This window comes from Canis lupus, chromosome 1 (assembly GCF_003254725.2).
Source record: "Canis lupus dingo isolate Sandy chromosome 1, ASM325472v2, whole genome shotgun sequence".
In the NCBI taxonomy this organism is placed as follows: Eukaryota; Metazoa; Chordata; class Mammalia; order Carnivora; family Canidae; genus Canis; species Canis lupus.
The window spans coordinates 78181684-78207526 of NC_064243.1; positions in this window are offsets into that span (position 1 = coordinate 78181684).

Here is a 25843-nt window from a genome sequence, read left to right on the forward strand (position 1 = left end):
ACTTCATGTTTATGGATTAAAAGACAATATTGTTGAAACAGTTGAAATATCCTAAGTGGTAGAAGGATTTAGTGTAGTTACTATTAAAACCCCAATAATTTTTTTTTTTGCAAAAAGAAAAATGCATCCTAAAATTCATATAGAATCTCAAGGGAGCCAGAATAATTAAAACAATCTTGAGAAAGAACAAAGGTGGTAGACCCAGACTACCTAATATCAAAACTTACTACACAGTTGAGTAGTCAAAACAGTGTGGGGCTGGCATAAATACAGACACATAGACCAAAGGGATAGGATAGCATAAATCCCTTGCATATATGGTCAAATGATTTTTGACCAGGGCCAAGACAGATAGTGCTAGAAAACCAAATATCCACAGATAAAAGAATCTAAGTTGGGTCCTTACCTAACACTATATACAAAAATTAACTCACAGTAGCTAAAAAAAAAAATCTACAACCATAAAATTCTTGAAAGAAAATATAGGGTAGTGCTTCACAGCATTGGATTTGGTAATGATTTCCTGAATATTACACCAAAAAACACATGCAAAAAGAAAAACAAAACAAAAAAAAAATAGACAAATTGGGCTTAAGGAAATTTTTAAAAATTTATATATCAAAAGACAGTATCAATAGAGTAAAAGACACCCCACAGACTGGTAGAAAATATTTGTAAATCACATATCTGATAAAAAGGAGGTTGTACTTGCCAGCTGTTTCTATGTTCAATCTACTGTTTAAATATTGTTATCTAATATTAATATATAAACAACAAAAAACCCCAATCTGATTCAAAAATGGGCAAAATACTTAATTTAGACATTTCTACAAAGAAGATATAGAAATAGCCAATAAACACATGAAAAGATGCCCAGTGTGGCTAATCACTAGCAAAATTCAAGTCAAAACTACAGTCAGCTATCATCTTATACTCATTAAGATGGTCACTGTCAAAGATTGGAAAATAACAGATGTTGGTGAGGATGTAGAGATATTGAAACTCGTGTGCATAGTTGGTGGGAATATAATGTATAGCTGCTGAATGCAATATAGTGGTCCTTCAAAAAATTTTAAAATAGAATTACTGTATGATCCAGCAGTTCTGCTTCTGAGAATATGCCTAAAAGACTTGAAAGCAGTGTCTTAAAGAGATGTTCGTACAACCATATTTGTAGCAGCATTATTCACAATAATTAAAACATGAAAACAACCCACGTGTCTATTAACAGGATGAATAGGTAAGCAAAATATGGTATATACGTATAATGGAATATTATTTAGTCTTAAAAGGAAGGGAATTCTGACATATGTTACAACATGGATGAACCTGGAGAATATTCATTGAAATGAAATAAGCCAATTATAAAAAACATAAGTACTGTTTGGTTCCACTTGTAGGAGATATTTTGAGTAGTCAAAAATCATCAGGATAGAAAATAGAATAAACCAGGAGCTGCGGGTAGTGAGGAATGAGGAGTTACTGTTTGATGGGAATAGTTTCAGTTTTACAAGATGAAAAAAGAGTTATGGAAATGGATGGTGGTGATAGTTGTACAACATTTTAAAGTGTATTTAAGACCATTGAATTGAATACTTAAAAATGGTTAGGGTGGTAAATTTTATATTATATGTATTTTATCACAATGAGAAAAAGGAGTGGAGAAGAGTCTTTAGTGGGCATCCATTCATCCAGTGTTGTTGGGTAACATGACAAAGACAATGGAAGAAGTTTACACCTGCCAGTTGTTTTCTTTTTATTCCACTAATGTTTAAACATCCCTGGTTTTAGAATTTCTTTATAAATACAATTGCCTAAAAGTTATGAAGATATAGAAGTGAACTAACAGTAATCAAATCAATAGGATGGAATATCATTTTTTAATTGTGAAAATTGATAATAAACAAATATTTATGATATGATCCAAGAGGAAATAGAATTATTAAGGGCATTGTGGTTGTAATGATGTAAAAAATAAACAATATGCAAACATGAAATTGTAGTTACGCGAATTAAATTATGTGTCACTGATAACAGTTTTTCGTTTATTCTTGCTGTATATTCTCTTACATTTAAAATACGGGGGTGGGGGGATGGGGGAAGCTTCTCAGTCTTTTAGCCAAGATCAAGGGTATCTGTTCTTAGCAGTTTAAAATAAGGAAAAAATAATCCTTCCGAGAAGCTGAACTGCCTACAGTCTTAGGAGGTCTTCATCTACCAAATTTTGTGACTCAACTGGTTAAGGATCTTTCCTTACAATTTACTACCCCCCTCATACTGCCTTACATACATTATTTCCTTTAATCTGCCTAATTGTTCTTTTATCAGACCTTTGCTTCTGCATAAAGTCAATTGCTGTGCTTTTTTTTTTTTTTTTTTTAGATTTTATTTATTTATTTGAGAGAGAGAGCACAGGCAGGGGGAGAGGCAGAAGGAGAGGGAGAAGCAGGCTCTCTGTTGAGCAGGGAGCCCGACATGAGCTCGATCCTGGGACTCCGGGATTATGATGTAAACTGAAGGCAGACGCTTAACTAACTGACTGAGCCACCCACGTGCCCCTAATTGCTGTGTTCTTTTGACCATTCCCATCCCAGCTCATCTTAGAGACTTTAGCTTCTTGTGTCAAATTGCCCACCTTACTCTTATTACCCACTCACTGTGTATTGCAATAAAGATGGCAGAAGCCATTTAAAAAGATTATATTAGAAAGTCTTTAAGTTACACCAAAAAAATCTAGTAATAAGAACAAATTCTAAATTTGCTTTGGATGTAAGCTTTTCACAGCAATGACAAAATTAGGCAAGTCTGAACAATCATAACAAATGTCTCTCTTACTCAGATGAACCCTGTATGGCATTTTCTTTGCACATAGGAGCAATTGCTTTCTCCTTACACTCAAGATTGACTCATCATTATTGTTTAGTTTCTAATGAACACTGATAAAATATTCAGGGTGCCTGAAATTTTTATCTTTTCCTTAAAGGAGTTTTGAAATGATGCTCTTGAGTGCATGACTAAAGGTATCCTATAATAAAAGTACATAAAAATGGTCAACAAAATGAAAGTGTCAATAAAGATAGTCTCTATGATGACTTCTAAAGGATGCTTGCTGCTGACCTGGCTTTTATTTCTTCTTTAAATATTAATTGTTGATTTGCTGGTTTGAAAGCTTAGCTTTGAGTACAGAGAGGTCTATAGCTATGAATTTCTGATTTGTTTTTTTATTTGAAAGAGAAAACTGGATTCCACTACTCCCACGAGAGTGTTGGGGTTTGTGTGCTAGTTCCACCTGTATGTAATATGTTGTTACTACACTTGCTGAGTCTCCATGTCTTGTTTTAGTACATCGTTGTGCTAGGGATATTGGTGAGGAAATTTTCACATGAAAAATAGCGGAGCAATAAAAAGGAAAAAAATAAAGAGCAAAGACAGCACTTTCCATTCTGAATGTGTTTATTCTTAATCCTATCTCAACTCACACATCCCAAGGAGGTAGTTTGATATAATGGAAATGATAAACTTTGGTGTGTAACCATTTTTGGCCTTGCAATTTAAAAAGTGACAGGATTTTCAGGAAGATTCTCCATCTGTAAAATTAAGGATAATATCTATCTTGGAAGGATTTTGCAAGAATTAAATTCAATAATGTGTACAAAACAAGTGTCAGCCATTAAAGCATGTGTCTGATATATTCATAAAACCTCTGGTTTCACTTTAATTTTCGTACTCTTAAATGTCTGTGACTCCTGATCTATGTATTTTTTAAGATTTTATTTATTTATTCATAGAGACACACAGAGAGAGAGAGAGAGAGAGAGAGGCAGAGACATAGGCAGAGGGAGAAGCAGGCTCCTTGCAAGGAGCCTGACGTGGGACTCGATCCCAGGTCTCCAGGATCACGCCCTGGGCCGAAGGCGGCGCTAAACCGCTGAGCCACCCAGGCGGCCCCTGTGTTTTTTTTGACGTTGCTCAAGGACATGCTCCTTTGAAAGCTGCCTTAAATATTTTTGAAAGGGAGTGTGCTAGTTATTAATTTATTGCTTCTCAGCACCAAACCCCACACCTCTTTGTCCTACATTGCGCTACTGGAGTTGGATTTAACAAACACTTATTCTTTGCCTGTGGCTCAATGTTAAGTTCTGCCAATGACAAGCACAGAGGGAGGTTCCCTACAGTTGCTGCTTATATGCACCTTACAATTCTCTTCTACTCCATTAGGTGTTAACCACATTTTATCATGATGAACCAGGATAGTCAACAGTTCTTTATTCTCTGTGCAAATTACTGGTATGGCATCTCTGTCCTGACCAGGCCCTCGTGCATATGCAGATAGTGTGTGATTGACAGTATTAAGTTCAGAATGACTTTTATTTAATAGATGTGAACCAGTTATTTCACTGAAAGTATAAAAACGAGTAAGACAAAGTCCCACCTCTCAAGAAACTTACAGCATAGTCAATTTATACAATCATGTTGTAGAAAGAATGTTTAAGATCAGTTTTCTAGTTTTCCAGCTTTCTTATAAAGCATCTGTAGTAGGTCACCTTTTAGTCTGGCCTCCAACACTTCCTTGAGAGACAATTGCCATTTTTGCCTTCACAGATTATTATCCTGTTCTTTCTCATTTGAAATAAGACCTACTGCCTTGTAATTTCATTTCTTGAACAAAATTCTAACATCTGGTATAATTGCTTAATCCAGTAAATATTTATTGGGTAGCTTCCATTCACCAAACATTGTTGTTGTAGATCTTCGGGTTGCACTTCTGAATAAAAATGAGGGTTCTCTGCCCTCATTGAACATAGGTTCTAGTGCAAAGGCAAAGAAGAAACAAGTCAACAAAGAAATGTGGAAGATAATACTGAGAAGGAAGGAAAAAAACCTGGTGGTGCATAGCTAGTGCCTGACAGAGGTAGAATACTTCTTTAGAGAAAGAGGTCACCAAAGTCCTCTCTAAAAAACATTACCAGGAATGGATGGGCATGACAGAGATCCAGCAGAAGCCTGTGTATCTGGACAAAGGTGGGCATGAAGGCAGGTGGTACAAGATGAGCATGCAGTGGTTGTAGGGATAACATATGATGGGAAACCAATGAGGGTTTTAAGTAGAGTCCCATTATTTGCCTTGGGGAGAAAAAAAGTCCTTCCTTTCTTATGAATATTTTGTTTCTGGTTCTCTACCGTATACCATATCCCCTCCTCTTCTCTCTTCTCCCAACTGCATGTTATCCCTCTCCGTATCAAAAATTCTCAGTTTTTTCAACAGTGTGAGCCCTCTTGTATGCCATGGTTTCCAGGCCCCTATTATCTTGACCATCCCTCAGGACTTATCTATTTTTTAAGATTTTATTTATTTATTTGACAGAGAGAGAGTGAGCACAAGCAGGGGAAATGGCAGATAGAGGGAGAGGGAGAAACAGGCTCCCTTTGACTTTCGTTTCCTAGAATGCGATTTTGAGACTGATGTGCCTTCTTGGAACCATGAGTCAATAAATAGGAAGAGGAAAGCCATGTAATAAAGATGGTGGGACACACAGGGAGGTTGTGTGGGCCATATGGGCATAAGGAGGCTACTGGACAGCCTGGGGCTACTATCTCTGGACTGTGTGCTATGAACAAAATTAAACCGTATGATAATAGGGTTTTCTTTACATGTAGATGAATGAAGTCCTAATTGGTTGAGAAATCTGACTACCAAGATGAATAAATTTGGCTTGATTCTTTATAGGAAATCTCTTTTATGAAGTCATCAGTGTTGGATTAAAGGGAGCCAAGTAAATGTCTAAGGTGGCTTATTTGATCATTTGAACAAAACTTTCAAGTAAATGCCATCAAGGAAAATGTACCCTATTTCTGTTTCTATGGATTACTCACGGTAAGCCAAAAATAGTGGTCAAATGTAACTCCATTCTTACCAAATATCATAGTTCATATTGAGTGAAAAATAGGGGCTCAAAGAGATCTCTGCTGTGAGATCTTGTCACAGGCATAAGTGTATACACACACAGAGACACACACATACACACACACAGGAGAGAGAAATACATCAGGCATTTCCTACACACAAATACCTGAAAGAAAATGTTATCTCTTCTCTCTTCTAGGTCCTTCAAATGCAAGTAGGATTATGAGCTGTTGGCTATTTGCCTACCTTTTAGTGCAAATTACCTTTAAGATGAGGGCCCTTAATCATAATGGATTTAACCTGCACCGCTATATGATGCTGACAACCCAGGTCTTATTAATGAGTATTTCAAGCATCCATTTCTGTATATCTTGTCTTAGATGACAGGAAAACATTCCAATAAATCTTTTCTCTTCCGTTCATCACAGGTTTGACAAACAGGAGTGTGAGCAAAGACAAAAGAGACATGAGGCTTAAGGAGATGTTGCTGCATCCCACAATGTGCATCCCATCTTGAAATCACAGGTAACTGTCTCACCATTACTAAACAGCAATACCAATTTTCACAAAATTGCCAATATGATCAATAACAGTTAATTCTACTGTACCAGCATAAGTAGAACTGATCCAAATCCATGTTGCTTGCACAGGTCTGACTATAAAGGCAAATGGTTTAGACACTATTCTGTATTAAGAATTTTCCATCATCAATGATAAAATATTAAGTTTCCTTAAGCCTTTGAAATTACATAGAAAATTTAAAAATAGTTCCTATCTATTAATTTTAGTGAGATTACTAGCAATATTTGGTGATTCTTAGCAGGATGAATATCTAAAATACCCATGGATATTTCTTTCTAGTATAATAATGGTTTGTTGATAATTGCTGGAGATTTGTTTTGCTAAGCCAGAATCTTGAAGGATATACTTGTCTCCTCTTACCTATCACCTCTTCCCACCCACCTTTTAAAAATTCTCTCTCTCTCTCTCTCCCTGTCCCCCTCCCACATGATTTAAAATTTTTCAATGTCACACCATCCTCATCACTCTTACCTTATTCCAAATCACCACCATCGTTCTCTAACTTAACCTTAATTAATAGCTTTCTAATTGGTCTCTTTGCCTTTATTCTTGATGGTTCTCTAATTTCTTTTTCACACTCAACAGAAGCAAACCTTGCTTTTTAATTAATAGACTGTGTTTTAGAACAGTTTTAAATTAATAGAACAAATGAGCATGTGTAGAATTCCCGTGTATTTCTCCCACCTGCCCCTCCCAATAGTTTCCACAACTGTGAACATCTGGCATTAACTAGTGTACTACAATTGTTACAATTAATGAAACAATATTGGAATATTTTTATTAACTGAGGTTAATCAATAGTTACATTAAGGTTCACTCTTTCTATTTCAGAATTCTGTGGATTTTTATAAATGTATAATGTGATGTGTTCATCATTATATTATCACACAGAATGGTTTTACTGCCCTGAAGTTCCCAGTATGGCACCTATTCATCCCCCACCCCCATGCTGATCCCCTGGCAACTACCAATCTCTTTATTTTTTGTGTGTGTTTTGCCTTTTCTAGAATACCATATATTGAGACTCAGAAAGTATGTTGTCTTTTCAGATTCCTCCTTCATTTTGCCATATCCATTCAAGGTGGCTCCATGTCTTTTAGTGGCTTGATAGCCACTCATTTCTTTTTATCACTAAATAATATTTCCTTGTCTTGATGTTTACCAGTTTGTGTATCCATTTATCTACTGAAGGGTATCTTGGTTGCTTCCAGTTTTTGCTTAATTCAAATATTTTAAAATTTCTCTTAAGACTTCCTCTGTGAAACATGTTATTTAGGACATTGTTGTGTAATATTCAACTATTTGGGGATTTTCCTGCTATCTTTCTGTTACTGATTTCTAATTGAATTCCATTGAGGACTGAGACCATGCTTAATATGATTCCTAGTCTTTTAAAGTTGTTAAAGTGTATTTCGTAGCCCAGAATGTGGTCTATCTCTGTGAATGTTCCATGTGAACTTGTGAAGAATGTGTATTCTACTGTTGTTGGGTGAAGGATTCTGTAAATATTAAATAGATCAATTTGATTGATGGTTTTGTTCAGACCAACTCTGTCCTTACTCACTTTCTAACTGTTACATCTATAGGTTATTGATAGAAGGGTGTTGAGGTCTCTAATTATCATGGTTGATTCATATGTTTCTCTTTGAGGTACTATTAGTTTTTGCCATGTGTATTTTGATACTGTGTTGTTAAAAGCATATACATTATGAAGAATTGAAGAATTGTGTTAAAGAATTGACCCTCTTATCATTATATAATGCCCCTTTCTATCTCTTATTTTCCTCGCTCTGAAGTCTGCTTTGTCTGAGATTAATATAGGTTTCTTTTAATTAGTGTTTGTATGGTATATTTTTTCTATCCCCTTTTAATCTTTCTGTGTCTTCATGCTTAAAATGGATTTCTTCTAGACAACATCACTTGAGTTTTTTTTTTTTAATATCTCTTATCTTTTAATTGGTGTTTTCAGAGCACTAAGATAAAAAGGGCTTATTGATATAGTTGCATTAATATCAACCATGTTTGATTCCGTTTTCTATTCATTGTTTTGTTCTTTGTTTTTTTTTTCCTGTTTTCTTGCCTTCTCTGATTTCAGTTGAACATTTTATATGATCCTATTTTATTTTCTCTCTTGGAATGTTAATTCTACTCTGATTGATTGATTGATTGATTGATGCCAGTACTAGAATTTTCAGCCTGGCCCATTTAAAAAAACAGATGAACTCTGGAAAATAATACTGGACTGTAAACTCAACAACGGAGTACTGCAAACTCAGTATTAACCAGATATGATACCTTTACTAGAGCAGATCATCATGGCCTCAGGAACATGGTATGTGGCCTTTGATGAGACTAATGCTTCTTTTTACATCTTATCAGCAAGAATGATCAGAAATAGTTCACATTCACTTGGGAGAGTGGACCATACATTAATAGCCCTGCCTCACAGCTATATTAACTCTCTAACTCATTGTCAGCATGTAGTCTGAAGAGTCTTGGACTGTCAGAAGACATGACACTGTGCCTATATTGATAGCATGTTAATTGAAGCAGATTATCAAGAAGCAACCAGTATGTTGGGGGCATTGTTAAAATACATATGCTCTAGAAGGTGACAAATAAAATCTATGAAGTTTAAGTGGCTTACCACATTAGTTAAATAATATAGGAATCCATTAATCTGAGATAGTTCATGACATCCTCTCCAAAGTAAGGACAAATCATTGCATGTCACAACTCCTTCCATGAAGAAGGAAGCACAATGCCCAGTGGGCCTCTTTGGGTTACAGAGGCAGATGATCCAACTCTGAGGTTCACAATATTTCCTATAAACCTACCCAAGTGACCTGAAAAACTGCCAGCTTTGAGTAGGAACAAGAGCAGGAAAATGTTCTGCAGCATTTTAGGTTGCAGCTTAAGAGGCCTGATGTTTGGGCTACATGATGAAGAAAATGTAACATTGGTGGTATTTGTTATTAGAAGAGATGCCGTGTGGAGTTATGGCAAGTCCTAATGGGCCATGCACACCTTTATGATGTTGTTGTAAGACTTTGCCATTGGTAGTGAAGAGTCACACATCCTTTGAATACTATTTCCCACTTTGACAATGGGTTCTCATAAAGATGGAGGACCTGGTTATGGGTCATCAGGTGATCATGAACCACAATTTCCTATCATAAACTGGGTTCTGTTATACTCATCAAGTGATAAGGTTGGCAAGCCTAGCACCAATCCAATGTAAAATGGAAGCTGTGTTTTCAGGATTGGGCATGAAAAATGTTAGAGAGCACAGGGAGTTACACAAGTTGGTGGCTCAGATTCTCATATTATCTCCCTCTCTTGTACCTATACCTCTCCCTTAGATCACACCTATGTGTAACCCCCAGGAGGTCTCTTGTAACCAGCTGACTGAGAAAAAAACAAGCTAGACTTGGTTTATGGATGAATTGGCTTGATATGTTGGTAAGCCAAAGAAATGATACCTGCCCTAAACTCCCCAATCAGCAATGAGCTTTAAGAGGAATGAAAAGAGAAGTGGCTCATGGTTATAATATATACAAACTCCTGGGTAGTGACAAATGACTTGGCTGATTGGCCTGCAAGGAAAAAGTTGAGAAATTGAGGACAAGGAGATCTGGTGTAAAGGCTTGTGCATGGACTTGTAGGAGTAAACATACTTTGTATAACGATTTTGAATCACATTTTAATTCTCACCAGAAAGCATTGATTGACTGATAAAAGGCTAACCTGAGGCATTACCTTTGAGAAGATTGCAAGGGCCCATTAAGCCCTAAGTAGCTTGTTTGTGCCTGCACACTTCCTGTTCCTTGTGTCAAAGAAAAATAAGCAAGAAGAAGAGTTATTACCCTAACAGCATTGGTTGACTATAACTAGGTTGACTATAGCCATCAGGAAAGAGCAGTACTGCTATTACACAATGAGAGCAGGGAGAAATATGTTTATCATGAAGGTGATCCATTTGGGAAATACTTGACATTCTCTTGTCCAGTTTTGATGATAAATGGAAAAGCAAAGTAGTCGTGGAAACATATGTCTATGGAAACCAGGGACCCAATTCTTCAGGAATTTGAGTCTAGATTACTACCAGGAAAGCCACCAAGACTAGGAGAGGTGCTAGATGAGGAGGAAGGGAACCTAGAATAGCTAGTAGAGAAGAGGAACAAGTGTTAGTTGTGGCCTCAAGTTCACACCTGCAGGGACCTGTATTTCATCCTACTAACCTTATAAGTTTTCCCTAGTAAAAGAGGTCTATCAGGAGTTTATGTAAAGAAATGTCTCTGGGGAAGAAAGGGGGTAGACTGTAGAAGAAACTTGGATGAATCAGTAGGTTCCACCTTCCAGATTCATGGAAGTTCTGTCAGCTGACTGCCCTTACCATTGTCCTTCTCAAGAAATGTCCTTCATTTGGAGAGATGCCATGCCCAACATCATGTCCCTTTGCCTGGTTCAGCATTCATCCAGTGACTGAACTATGTGAAAGTATAAACACCTGCCCCCTCTCCATAGTGGAAGACAACTCAGGCCACCATAGTTTTAGAACTCCCCATGTGTTGGCTGAGGCCTTTGCAGAGATTGTATAGCAACCTGGTTTCTTCTACCTAATTTGATCCTTTCCTTTCCCTTCCCTTCCCTTCCCTTCCCTTCCCTTCCCTTCCCTTCCCTTCCCTTCCCTTCCCTTCCAGTGAGGGAAGCCAACCTGTGATAGCTAGAGTTCAAGCAGGAGGGAACACTTTGAAGGCATCCTTGAGCAAGATGCATTCATTTTTTCCTAGAACCACAAAAAGGTGATTTAGTAGGAAAAGATGAAACTAGAGAAGTAACCAAGGGTCTTGAGGGCCATTTTCATACTTTGAAAGAGGAGTGGGAGGGGCAATAGTGACTGGCCTTACTGAGTGTTCAAGCAAGTCCAATACTGATAAGTATATGTTGAGTTTAGCAACAAAGAGAGGGACTTGTACTTATGTATTAATATTCTGAAGTAATGTGACACTATTTTCACAGTAGCTGGGTTCAGTGACCTTCAGGTTTCCTTCAAGCCCTTAAATTATCTTTTTAAAGATTTATTTATTTATTTGAGAGAGAGAGAGAAAAAATGCATGTGCATTCTCACTCACACAAGTTGGGGAGAAGCAGAGGGAAAGATTCTTTAAGTAGACTCCCAGCTGAGTACAGGGATGATGAGGGGCTTGATCGCAGGACCCATGACATCATCACCTGAGCCAAAAGCAAGAGTGGAATGCTTACCTGACTGAGCAACCCAGGGACCCCATGAAGCCCTTCAATTCTATGAAATTGTTTGAGTTATGTACAGTCATCTCAACAAAGAGCTCAGCCTAAAAATTCAATAAATTGAACTGAAACAAATATAGCTCTGGACATATCTTGGTTGTCAATAGCCAGAGCAACATGCAGCTCTAGGAAACTGACAGTTTGAGTATAAATATTTATCCATAGACACATTTATTTTTCTGATGCCATTCAATGCAAGCTCCAAAAATAAAGTTTAAGCCTAAAATCCGTAACAAAACTAATATATTTACTTTGGGAACATTTGGAATACTGCTGAATTACTTTATTTGCTAAGTAATTAATGTTTGCTGACCTTTGAGAAAAGTTGGAAAAAACATTGTATTGGGAAAATTATGACTAATATTGTGCAAATAAGTCTGGACTCAAACTGAGGCACCATGGATAATGGGAAAAAGAACTAGAAAGTATACACAAATAAAAATTTAGCACAGAGAATTAACTTAAAAGAAGCATATGTTGTGTCATTACATGAACTAAATTGTTGCTTAATTTATTAAATTTCTACTTAATTACATTGTACACCCTTGCTAAGTCTGTAGTTAAAATGTCCTGTCTACAAAATGTTTTCATAATAAATATCCAAGCTCTCAGCTGTGCTGTTGTAGCAGATCAATAAGTCTGTTATATTTTTTAAATTTACTTGCTTTTAAAAATCAGATTTATTTCTCAATTCCATATTATGTATTGAGTTGTAGTGGTTCTGTTATCTTTTCTAGATATTATCAGTTCCATTCTTTCTTCTATTTCTCATGTGTGGTATAGCTAGAAAAAAATAAACTTAAAATGTAGAAAAATTTCTGTTGACATACATGTTTAACAAAAAATATAGGAATCATATGTCTGTGATATCAATAAGAGATCTAAAAAGTTGAACTCAGATGAATATTTTGGTAGTCGTGCTATACCAACTAATTCTCAAATATCCTATTTCCCTACTGTGACTCGAGAAACTATATACATTAGCATAAATAGACATTATTTTGTATTTCTTTAGTGCTCTGAAGATCTTAAGTACTCTATAAACCTTTGTAATGAATTAGAAACTTGAGAACATTCCTTTGAAGTGTTAAAATATATTAAATGCAAAATCAAAGCAATGTAGGAAAATTTCAGTTATCCAGAACACTTAGGGATTGAATTATTTAATATAGGTCTTTACTGAACATTTTCTCTTCTTATGCACTGAACATTTTAATTTTAATAGTGTTTGGTGAAATTATTTTTTATAATGAAATACAAACTTTTCCAGGGTTTTCAGTAATTAAGTTTTTTTTTATAAAAATAATGCTAGTACATAGGTTAAAAAATTCAAATAACATTTCAAAATTAATCATAAAAAAGTAGACTTCTGTCTTCTTCAAACCTAGACATAAATACCTACAAATATTGAGGCTATCTCTTCTGGCATTTATGTCCATCAATTTAAATAGCATGGCTATACTGCTATTTCTTGATTTATGAAGTTTATATTCATTATGCAAGAGTATATTTTATCTCATCTATAACACCAAACTCTTAAACTTTTATCTCCCCATTCTTTCAATATAGCTATCTGATAATTTGATAGATCAATATTTATTGTTAACATCTTATTATGATTACATAAATATTGTTCATAACAGAAACGTGTGGCATATACCAGAATTTCATTTCCTTTCTTGATCAAATGTTTTACCTATAGTTAGTCATTACTTCATATTTTCCTTATTTAGTGGTCTATCAATTCAGTCCAAGCTTTCAAAATTTCTCAATATGACCAAATCTATTGCCGTATTTTATTATTATCTGTCTTGCTTTTATTTTTTAGCAACTTACTGAAATATAATGTAAATACTCTATAATTGAAAGCATTCAAATTGATAAATTTTGACATATGTATACATCTATGAAAAAATCAAGATAATGAGCATCTTTATTTTGCTTCTTTGTAAGCTTTCCTTCAGCTAAACCATGTCTTTTCATAAAATAAACACTGATTTAAATTTTTTTAAACTAAAAAATGTTATATAAATCAAATAATAGTATTACACTTGTTTTGTGTGGCTTATTTTACTTGGCAAAATTATTTTAATATTTATTCATATTGTAACAAGTAACAATAGTTCATTCTATCTTATTACTGTATAGAATCCCATAGAGTGGACATATGTAGTTTGTCCTTCTTTATCCATTCATCTGTTGATGGGCACTAGATTATTTCCAATTTTTGGAGAGGGTATGAACATTCATATATAAATCTTTGTGTGGATATATATTGTCATCTCTCTAAGGTAAATACCTAGCAGTAGAATGATTGAATCCTATGGAAGTAAATGATTAACTTTTAAAGAAATTAGCAAGCTGCTTTTCCAAATGGTTGTTCCATTTTAAATTTCCACCAGCAGTTGTATGAAAGTTCTAGTCCTTCATTTCTCACCAAAACTTCTTATGGTACATTCTTTTAAATTTTATCTATTCTGATAGGTAGATAGTGGTATTTCATTGTGGTTTTAATTTGAATGACTAATGATAATGACTAATGATATTCAACATTTTTTTCATGTGCTTATTTGGCATATTTATGTCTTATTGGTGAAGTGTTCATTCAAATATTTTGCTCATTTTTATTGGAATATATTTTCTTACTATTAAGTTTTGACAGTTCTTTTTTTTTTTGACAGTTCTTTATATATTCTGAATACATGTCCTTTATCAAATATATGATTTGCAAATATTTTTTCCCAGTCTGTGGCTAATCTTTTTATTATCTTTACATTGCCTTTAGAAGGTAGAAGTTCATAATTTTGATATAGTCCAATTTATGCTTTTTTACTTACATAGTTCATGATTTTGTTGTTGTATTTGAGAAATTGTTGTCTAACTCAAGAATGCTAGAGTTTGAGTATTAAGCAGTGTTTGTCTCATAGAATTATTTAAGATATATTCCCTTCTCTTCAATATTACGAAGTTTTTTATTTTTATTTTTGATTGTGGCATTCTTTCTTAAAGAAGTGATGGCATATTTCCTTAAGTTATTAGTATAATTAACTATTAAAGCTATATAGACTTCTTTTTAAAGTTTATTACATATTCTTTCTTCTGCTAAGGTTTTTTTTTTTTTTTAAGAATCTATTTATTTATTCATGAGAGACACAGAGAGAGAGAGAGAGGCAGAGACACAGGCAGAGACATAAGCAGAGGGTGAAGCAGGCTCCATGCAGGGAGCCAGATGTGGGACTCAATCCCATGTCTCCAGGATCATGCCCTGGGCTGAAGGCGGTGCTAAACTGCTGAGCCACCCAGGCTGCCTCTTCTGCTAGAGTTAAAATTGTTCTTGTTTTTTGTTTCTTAATGTGAAAATTGAGATTGGTTATTTGACTTTTTTTCATATGTGTATAAATATAATATAATTGGTTTGAGACCCTTTTTTCTATATATTTTTCTAGATTGTATGTATGCCTGTGTATGTGTTATGACAAAGTGATGTGTAAACCACTAAAAGGAATATGATCTCAAACACAAGATATTCCGCATGGATGTAATGATTAGATAAGATATCTGTGGACAATAGAATTACTTCAAACTAAATGTAATACTAGACCAGAACACTAAGAGAAGCAAGTCTTCAGGGAAATACAATTTTTAACATGACTTTCCTATATGTTAGGGATTACCTAAGAGAAAGTTGACTTAAACATTAAATTTCTGTTACCTTTATAAACAAAAATATGTAAAAATTAAGAAATAAATTTCAGAAGAGGAGCAGTTTTATTTAAAAACCTAAGAATTGTGTCTTCTGCTTCTAGGAAGAGGGAGTAGACATACCTTTCCCTATTCTTCCCACAAAGTTGAACAAAAACCTTGGAGATTTATATAAGAGCATCATAAGGTATCTTGGAACCCAAGGAACATCATGGTGGTTAGTTCCTTGGATTTTCTTTTTGTTCCTAAATTTGGTGCTGAATAATCTGGCAACACCAAATGCCACAGGGTACAGATGAGAAGAGCCCCAATAAAAAATACTCTCTCAAGCTAAAGAGCCAAGAAAGTGGTAGCCAATCAAGACAAAAAACTAAACAATATGTATTCTAAAATAGTCAAACACAAGAGAAAAAGCTTTAGTCCTCTTCCTGACCTATGATAGAAAGAGTGCTGAGTAGGGAGCCCAGACTTCTATGTTTGTCAGGTGATACTGAAGTACTTCAACCGTCTTTCCAGAGAGTCAGAGAGAAGGCCAAGTAGATGGACTTCACATTCTCATCAGGCAATAATGAGATCCATCTCCCTTGCAGTCTCAGTGGGAACATATAAGAAGCTTGGACTTCCACCCTACTAAGTAGTACTAAGATGGCCTTCTTCTCCTTCTTTTTCCTTCTTTCCCCTCCTCCACTAGACAGAAGAGGTCTAGTGGAGAATCAGGACTTTTACTACCACCCAGTGGTAATCGGGCTGTACCCTATGTTGTGTCAGTGGAGGCCACAAGGAGAGCAGTAATGAAGCACTCATATACCTCCCAGCAGGGAAAGAATCAGGAGAATGGCCTAAACAGTAGGTGGAACTTCAGTTCTCAACCCAGCAGTAATAATGAGCCCCCCCCCACTTCATTTTCAGCAGAAGCCAAGAGGGAGCATGGACTTCTATATCCAGCTGGGAATAGTAAGGGAGCACCTTACCCTTTCCTTGTTGGAACAGTGTGAGAGAAAGCTAGTTAAACCAGAAGATTTAAATAAGATCCAGAATCTCAAATATAATAACCAAAATGTTCATGTTTCAGTCAAAATCCACTTGTCATACCAAGAAACAGGGAAAAATCAAATTTAATGAATAAAATAAAATCAAGAGATGCCAACATTGAGATGACAGGTATTTATATTAGAATTATTTGACAAAAAGTTGAAAGCAGCTATCATAAAAGTGCATCAATGAACAATTACAAACACACTTGAAACAAATGAAAAAATAGGATCAGGAAAGAAATAAAAACTATAGCAAAAAAATTGAAGAAATAAAGAGAATCATGGAAATTTTAGAACTGACAAATATAATAACTAAAATTTTAAAAATTAATGGATGTTCTCAATAGTAGAATAGAAGGAAAAGAGGAAAGATCAGTGTATTGTTAAAATGAATGTACCAGTAGGCTGTGATACATTATGTATATGTAATAAAATATCTACAGCAACTAGTGAAAAAAACTATACAAGGAAGTGCACTTAAAAACACCACAGATAAATCAAAATGCAATTCCAAAAAATGTTCATATAATCCACAGAAAGCCTGGAAAAAAGATGAAAAATACAAACAACTAACAAAACAAAATCAAAACTTAAACTTTAATATGCCAATAAGTTTATTATATATAAGTGGTTTAAATGTACCAATTAAAAGACAGAGATTCTCAGAGTGGATTAAAATATATGACTTGACTATCTGTTGTGTACAAGAAAGTTACTTCAAATAAAACAATACTGACAGATTGGAAGTACAGGAATAGAAAAATTATATTGTGCAAACATTCATAAAAGAAAGCAAGAGGAAGTACAATGATATATTTAAAGTGCTCAAAGAAAAAGAAAACCTGCCAACCAAGAATACCACATTCAGTAAAACTGTCCTTCCAAAATAAAGGAGAAATAAAGACATTCCTAAACAAACATAAGCTGTGGGAGTTCATCACCACAAGACCTGCCTTAAAGAAAATGCTAAAGAGAACTCTTCAAGTTAAAAGACAAAAATTGTAAGTCCAACATGAAAACATGAAAGTATTAAACTCACTGCTAAAGTAAATATATAGGTAAATTCAGAATGCTTAGATATTGAAATGGTAGTATGTAAATCACCCTTAACTCTAGTTTAAAGTGAAAAGACAAAAGAACTAAAAATAACCACAACCACAGTAACTAATTAAGGGATACACAGTATAAAAAGACCTAAGATGTGACATCAATAGCATAAAATATGGCAGAGGGGAGAAAAAAGTAAAATTTTTGTATGTTATTGAAATTAAGTTGCTATAACCTGTTTTTAACAATGAAATGTTTTATATAAGCTTCATCTTATAACTTCAGAGAAGAAACTTCTAATAGATACACAAAAGATAAAGAAAAAAGAAACTAAGCATACCACTTCAAAAAAAAAAAAAAGCAAACCATAAAGTAAATAGCACTAGAGGAAAAAAGAAACAAAGGGACTACAAAACAGAAAACAATGAATGAAATGACAGTAATAAGTCTGTATCTATTAATAATTACTTTATTATTTTTTTAAATATTTTATTTATTTATTCATGAAAGACAGAAAGAGAGGGACAGAGACATAGGCAGAGGGGGAAGCAGGCTTCCTGTGGGGAGCCCGATGCAGGGCTTGATCCCAAGATTCAGGATCACGGCCTGAGCCAAAAGCAGATGCTCAACCTCTGAGCCACCCAGGTGCCCTAAATAATTACTTTAAATTTAAATAAAGGAGCACCTGAGTATCTCCATCAATTAAGCATCTGCTTTTGGCTCATGTCATAATCCTGGGGTCCTGAGATCCCTGCTTAGTAGGGAGTGCCTCCCTCTGCCCTGCACCCTGATCATGCTCTCTCTTTCTTTATCTCTCTCAAATAAACAAATACAAACTTTTATAAGATTAAAAAGTTATGGGGAGGTAACATATAGCACGGTGACTATAGTTGACAATACTATATTGTATATTTGAAAGTTGATACAAGAGAATAAAACTTAAAATTTCTTAACACATACACACAAATAGTTGCAATTATTTGAGATGTTGAATATATTAACTAACCTTATCGTGGATGTTGTTTTGCAAAACAAACATACATACATCATCATGTCATACACCTTAAACTTACACAATATTCTATGTTAATTATATCTCAGTAATGCTGGGAAAGGAATAAATGTAAATATATATACCCCAAACATTGGAGCACCTAAAATTTTAAAAAAGTGAAGGGAGAAATAGACAGCAATACAGTAATAGTAACTTTAATACCCTTACACTCAGCAGTGGATAGATCATCTGGACAGAAAATCAGCATGGAAATAATGGATTTTAAGAACACTGTAGTCCAAATGTAGACATATGCTTGTCATTCCATCCAAAAGCCACAAAATACACAATCTTTTCAAGCACATATGAAGTATTCTTCAGGATAGATCATATGTTGGACCATAAAACAGGTCTTAATGAAATTAAGAAGGCTGAAATCATATCGAATATCTTTTTTGACAACAAAGGTATAAAAAATCAATAGCCGAGGGGAAAATTGGAAAATACCAATATGTAGAAATGAAACAACACACTCCTAAAACAACCAACGAGTAAAAGAAGACATCAAAAGAGAAATCAAAAAGCATCTTGAAACAAAAATGGAAATGCAACATATCAAAACTCATGGGATATGAGAAAAGCAGCTCTAGACGGAAGCTTAGACAATAAAATCCCACATAAGAAAAAAGAAAGATCTCTAGTAATAACCTAACTCTGCATCTCACAGAGCTAGAAAAAGAAGAGCAAATTAAGCCTGCAGTTGGCAGGAGAGGAATCATAAACATTAGAGCAGAAATAGTGATTAAACACATAATAGACAAGATCAATGAAACTAATAATTGGTTTTTGAAAAGAAAATTGACAAATCCTTAGCATTTTAAACTGACCCAGAAAAAAGAGGACTCAAATAAATAAAATTATAAATAAAAGAGAACACATTATAGTTGATACCACAGAAATATAAAGGATCACAGGAGATTAATAACTATAATTACATGACAACAAATTGAATAACCTAGAAAACATGGATAAATTCCTAGAAACATGCAACCTACCAAGACTGAGTTATGAAGAAATAGGAAATTGGCCAGCATTACACTCATACCAGTGCCAGATAAGGATATGGCAAGAAAAGAAAATTACAGGTCAATATCCCTGATGAACATACATGCAAAAATCCCCAACAAAATACTAGCAAAAAAATTCCACAATACATTAAAAGGATCATATATCATAATTGAGTAGGATTTATCCCTAAGATGTAAGGATGAAACTTCAGCATATGCAAATCAATAAATGTGATACATCACATGAACAAAATGAAGGATAAAAATAGATGCAGGAAAAGCATTTGACAAATTTTTAATATCCTTTTATAATAAAACTCTTAACAAATTAGGTACAGAAGGAATGTAAGTCAACATAATAAAGGCTATGTATATGATAAACCGACAGCTAACTGAATGATAAAAAAACTGAAAGCTTTTCTGCTAAGATCAGGAATAAGACAGTGATACCTATTCTTACTATTTATAATCAATATAGTACTGGAAATCCTGGCCAGAGAAATTAGGCAAGAAAAAAAAGAAGGTAGCCACATTAGAGAAGAAGAAGTTGAACTATTTGCATGTTGACATGATCTTTTATATATAATATCCTAAATTCCACATGGCTAAATCAGTATGGTTTGCATAAAGATATGAACAACCCAATTACTTGGAATGGGTGAAGGTGTAAAGGAAGGATGAACTATCAAAAGTTTGGACAAGTAACTAAAAGATTTATATTAAGCTGCCTATTAAGGCTATAGTGTGCTGGAAGACAGGACTTTGTGTATTCACACTGGATTTTAGAAATGGGCTAGTGCTGAACATTGTTCTGAAAACAGAGAGGAATTTGAAGAGGTGTATGATAGATAACTTTAACAAGGAGAACCAATGCTGGACTGTGAGTAAGGAAGCAAAACCTTATTCATAATGTCACCAGGCTCTTTCTTTTAGGAATTGACAAGGTGATTCTAAAATTGATAGGGATGCTAGAATATCAAAAGGAATCTTGAAAAGGAAAAATGAAGTCGAAGAACCCACACTATTTGATTTTAAGACTTAGTATAAATCTATAGTAATCATGACAATGTGTAATTTGGATTAATATTAACAAATAAATCAATGGAGCAGAATAGGGACCCCAGAAATAGATGGACATTTGCCTTTCTTTTTGTTTTTTTTTTAAGATTTTATTTATTTATTCATGAGAGACACACAGAGAGGCAGAGATTTAAGCAGAGGAAGAAGCAGGCTCCATGTAGGGAGCCTGATGCAGGACTCTATCCCAGGACCCCAGGATCACACCCTGAGCCGAAGGCAGATGCTCAACCATTGAGCCACCCAGGTATCCCTACATTTGACTTTCAATCAAACATTCAAAGAAATTAAATACGGAAAAGGATATCTTTTTAAATAATGATGTTGCAATAATTAGGTATCCATATTGAAAAAAAAATGAACCTGAGAGTACCTTAGATCATACCAAAAATTAATTTGAGATGGCTCATAGATCTAAATGGAAAAGTTTACAATATAAAACTTTTAATAGAAGACACAGGTGAATATCTTTAGGAAATGGAGATAAATTTTTCTTAGGATAGAGCATGTAATAACATAAGGAAAAAATGATTAATTAGACTTTATCAAAATTTAAAGTTCCTCTTATCAAAAGATACCATCAAATGAATGAATTAGGCTGTTCAGACTTGGAAAAAATATTTCCAATGCAGATACCTGATAAACGGCTGGTATCCAAGATATCAGAAGAACTTCTATAATTCAATAATAAAAAGGTAAGCAATCATTTTAAATACATGCAAAATAGTTTAACAGATACTTTACAAAGAAGATACACAAATTAGCACATTGAAAAGTGCTCAACATCAACAGTGAAATACCACTGGACCCCCAGCAGACCTCACTGAATGATACACTCAAGATTTGTACATTTCTTTGAAGGTACAGTTAACCTTAACATAAAATAACAGTGATTACATATTGAACTCTAGTTAATGGTGTGCATCCTGAGGTATTTAGCAAGCAGCATAGTAGGGGCTGCAACTAATTTAGACATATATCAAATAATAAAATGCATAGATAGGTAAATATGTGATGAGGAGCATCTGGCTGGCTCAGTCTGTTGAGTACACAACTCTTGATTTCAGAATCATGAGTTCAAGCCTCAAAATTGGAGCCTACTTAGACATATACACATTGGAAAAGAAGAAGTTGAACTGTTTATTTGCATGTTGACCTGATCTTTTATGTATAATATCCTAAATTCCACATGGCTAAATCAGTATGGTTTGCATTAAGATATGAACAACCCAATTACTTGGAATGGTTAAAGGTGTAAAGGCTCAACCACTGAGCCACCCAAGCATCCCAAAAATAAATCTTTTAAAAAAATAAATAAATGATAAATATCGCTAGATTGGATTGAACAACAAAATCCAACTATATGCTGCTTGTAGGAGACTCACCTTAAATGCCAAGATGCGTAAAATTCGAAAGCAAAAAATACTAAAAAGATACACCATATATATACTAACCAAAAAAGAATCAGTTAAAATATTAGTCAAAGTAAACCTTAATGAAGAGATAGCAGTAAAAACAAAAACAGGCATGATGTAATATTGGGTGAATTCATCAGGAAGAAATAATAAACCTAAATTATATACATTTAATATCATAGCCTTTAAATATACAAAGCAAAATCTGACAAAAATAAGAGGAAAAACAAATCCACAACAGTATTTTTTTTTTTAATTTTAAGATTTCATCTAATTTATTTGACAGAGAGAGAGAGAGAGCACAAGCAGGGGGAGCAGCAGAGGGAGAGGTAGAAGCGGGCTCCCCACTGAGCAGGGAGCCCAATGAAGGGCTCCATTTCACAAACCATGAGATCATGAGCTGAGCTGAAACCAAGAGTCAGCTGCTCAACTAACTGAGCCACCTAGGTGCTTTTTATGCAATTTATCAAAGACTCTATATTTACAAACAATTCTGTTAATATGTTCTCAAGAGATCTATGGAATATTGCACAGTAGTCTTCTGCAAACGTCAGTATTAGGCTCCAATTTAAGTGATGTTTTTGTCTGTATCCATCCATAGTCAAGTACCTTGATCATAATTTCCCATCAATAGAATTTCACTGCAATACAAACTGCATAGTATGGAAACTGACTTATAATGGAGGCTCCTTTTCCATGCTGTGGGTCAAGGCTGGCTTGGACATAAAGCCTATTATAATCTGTCCAATCTTACCAACTGTATTTCCCAAAGTAACTTCATTACTACTAAATATAATAAAAGAATTAAAATATATTAGCAGCCTCTATGTGGCAGATACCATGGCAGCGAGCAACAAAGAGATAAATGATCTCTAATAGCAATTCAGAATTTCAAAGGAGTGTACAGCTTTTAGCAGAGTATTCGTAATTGACACCTAGTAAAAGTATATTGATTGAATAAACTGCTACTTATTAAAGAATACTTTATAAAGGTAGTTGAATAAAATTATATTGGATAAAATCAAGAATGCAGGCACTGTTTATTGTTTACGAAGATTCATATGTACACTTTAAGAAGATCTCACTCTGGCCCAGACATGAAAAGTCCTGAAGCTCTAGGAGGCAAATTACAAAGTGAAAGTCCCTTGTGTCATTTTGATTGACTGATTGATTGATCGATTCCTTTCTTTATTCAACAAATATTTATTTATTGTGTATTATGTATATCAGGGACTAATGTAACAGTGACTGAGATTGACAAAGCTCTAGCCACCTAGGTTTCATACAGTTTACTTTTTATTTGGGAAGGCCAATATTTTAAAAGATCCCTCTCAACTTAAAACACAATTAATTATTTAATTGTGATTGTAATAAGTGCTATCAAGAAGTATAGGGCTGTATAGGATATTATAACAAGGAGTCCTTGCCTAGTATTGGTTGGGAGGGGGCGGGGAGTGTAGTGTGTGTCACAGTGTTTATTAAAGGCAATATATTTGAACCACTCTGGGATGATAAATTAGATAAAGTAGAAGGGGATAGCCATGTATCTCAGATTGAGAGAACAGTCTTTATGCAAAAGACATCCTTTCCCTAACAAATATGGTATACTTCATAAATGAAACCAAATGTGAATAGAGTGAAATGGTAGAGTGGAAAGAAAAATATCCAGATCATGCAAAGCTTTAAGGAAATGTTAATGATTTTCTTCTTTATCCTCAGAGCATAGAAAGCCTCAAGAGGAATTATTCTAGATTGATTAAGAGCAGGTATTTGCAGGGAGGCCATTGGTTCATACTGACCAGAGGGCAGGAAAAACTCTCTAATGACCTGGACTAGTATGGTTAATGTGGAAATAAAGAAAAATAGTTTCATTCAAGGAGTATTTAGTATGTAAAACTGGCAAAAAAAAAAAAAAAAAAAAAAGACTGGCCCTTGATTGGATATGAAGCATCTGAAGAGGGAGAGGTCGTGGCTAGGACTATGGTTTCTCTGTCTGTGTGGTGGTTGTACTTTTCTATGAGATTCTCTACAGTAGAAGGACAGCAAGTTGCAGAAGTAAGATGATGATGTTCAGTGTGAACAGCCTTTGAGACTTCTAAGCAGAGATGTAGGCAGTTACACAGTTCATTTAAAACTCAGAAAAAAGTTATGGGCAAGAAATAGTTGTTAGATAATCAGATGGCATTGCCTAGGGTGTAAATATGGAAGTGAAGCACGTTTGGTTCAGAACTTTGAGGAACTCTTTTACTTAAAGACCACACAGAAAGGATGATCAGATACACAATGGATGAAAGTGACATTTGTAGAAGAGAACCTATGGGTATGGTGTCTTCTAAGGCAAGGGGAGAGTGTTTTGAGAAAGAAGGGTGGTAAAAGCTATTCCTCTGAATGAAATCTTCTCATTATATTTGAAGGAGGTTTGCTTAGGGTTCTCTTTGAAATGCTAATGTTACCTGACTCTGCTTAGAGTGATGGTCTACTTACTGCAGGTGATAGGAAATAAAATCCTTGAGAACTGATGACTTCATATTGCTAAGAGTGCATGGTGCCAAATCTATTCTAGAATAACATTTATCTCCTGAATGGTATAATTTAGGATGTCTTCATTTAATTCACTGCTAATGTTGTATTAGAAGTTAATATGACTTGTCAGTGCATTATTGTATTCACGTTGAAAAGAATTCTTTCTGACATTAAGTATGAGCATCAGAAAGTCTGAATGTGTTCAAAATCATGTATAAATACAAGTATTATGGGATCAGTTACTTATATAGGGAATTCTCATTCACTCTCCCATTCAGCAAACATTTCTTAATTGCCCAATACATACCACTAGTTATTAATGCTGGGAATAGAAAAACAATTATCTTAAGACACATCTCTTATAAACTATCACACTGTTGGGGAAAATACATGTGTGATGGGGAGGAGAAGTTGAACCTGATGAGATAGGTCAGAGATGGATTGTGAAGTACTTTCAGTATAAGGTGAAACATTAGTTTAGGGTAACCAAATAATTAATGAGGAAACTGACTCTTTTATAGACAATTTCTAGCTAATAAACCAAGAAGAAATGATAAAATATCAACATTTTGCTTATCATACCTCATTGATCTTGGCAAAGGCTGATAACAAGAAAAAGAGATGAGTCATTCTTATGTACCTCTTAATGCAAGTTTGTGAGACAAACTATGAAATTTTCTTGCCTAAAATATAGAATCCAAAATAGATCAAACCACTAGATCTGACCACCAATTTAAAGGAAATGCATAGCAAACAAACATGTTAAATAATATCATTGAAATTCAATCAGAAAAACCTAGACAGAACAAGCACCTCATTTTCTTCGACTAACTACAATTATAATGAAAGTAAGGAAAGGATGAGCAGACACCCATTGACTAAAATAGGCTTAAAAGACATAGAAAAAATTGTAATTGATGGTCTCTATTTAGACCCTGATTCAAACTGTCAAATAAAAATGTACACAACAATCAGAGAATTATAAACACTGCTGGATTTATTGCTACTAAGAAAGTGCAATTTGCTTTTAAGTATGATAATGTTTCATAATTAGTTTTTTTAATAGTTCCTTTCCTGTATCCTTTAGAGTTGAAATGCTATAATGCTTGGGATTTGCTTTAATATAATCAAGGATGGGAAATAGTTGAAAATAAGTTGGTCATGAGTTATGAACTGTTGAAAGTGGC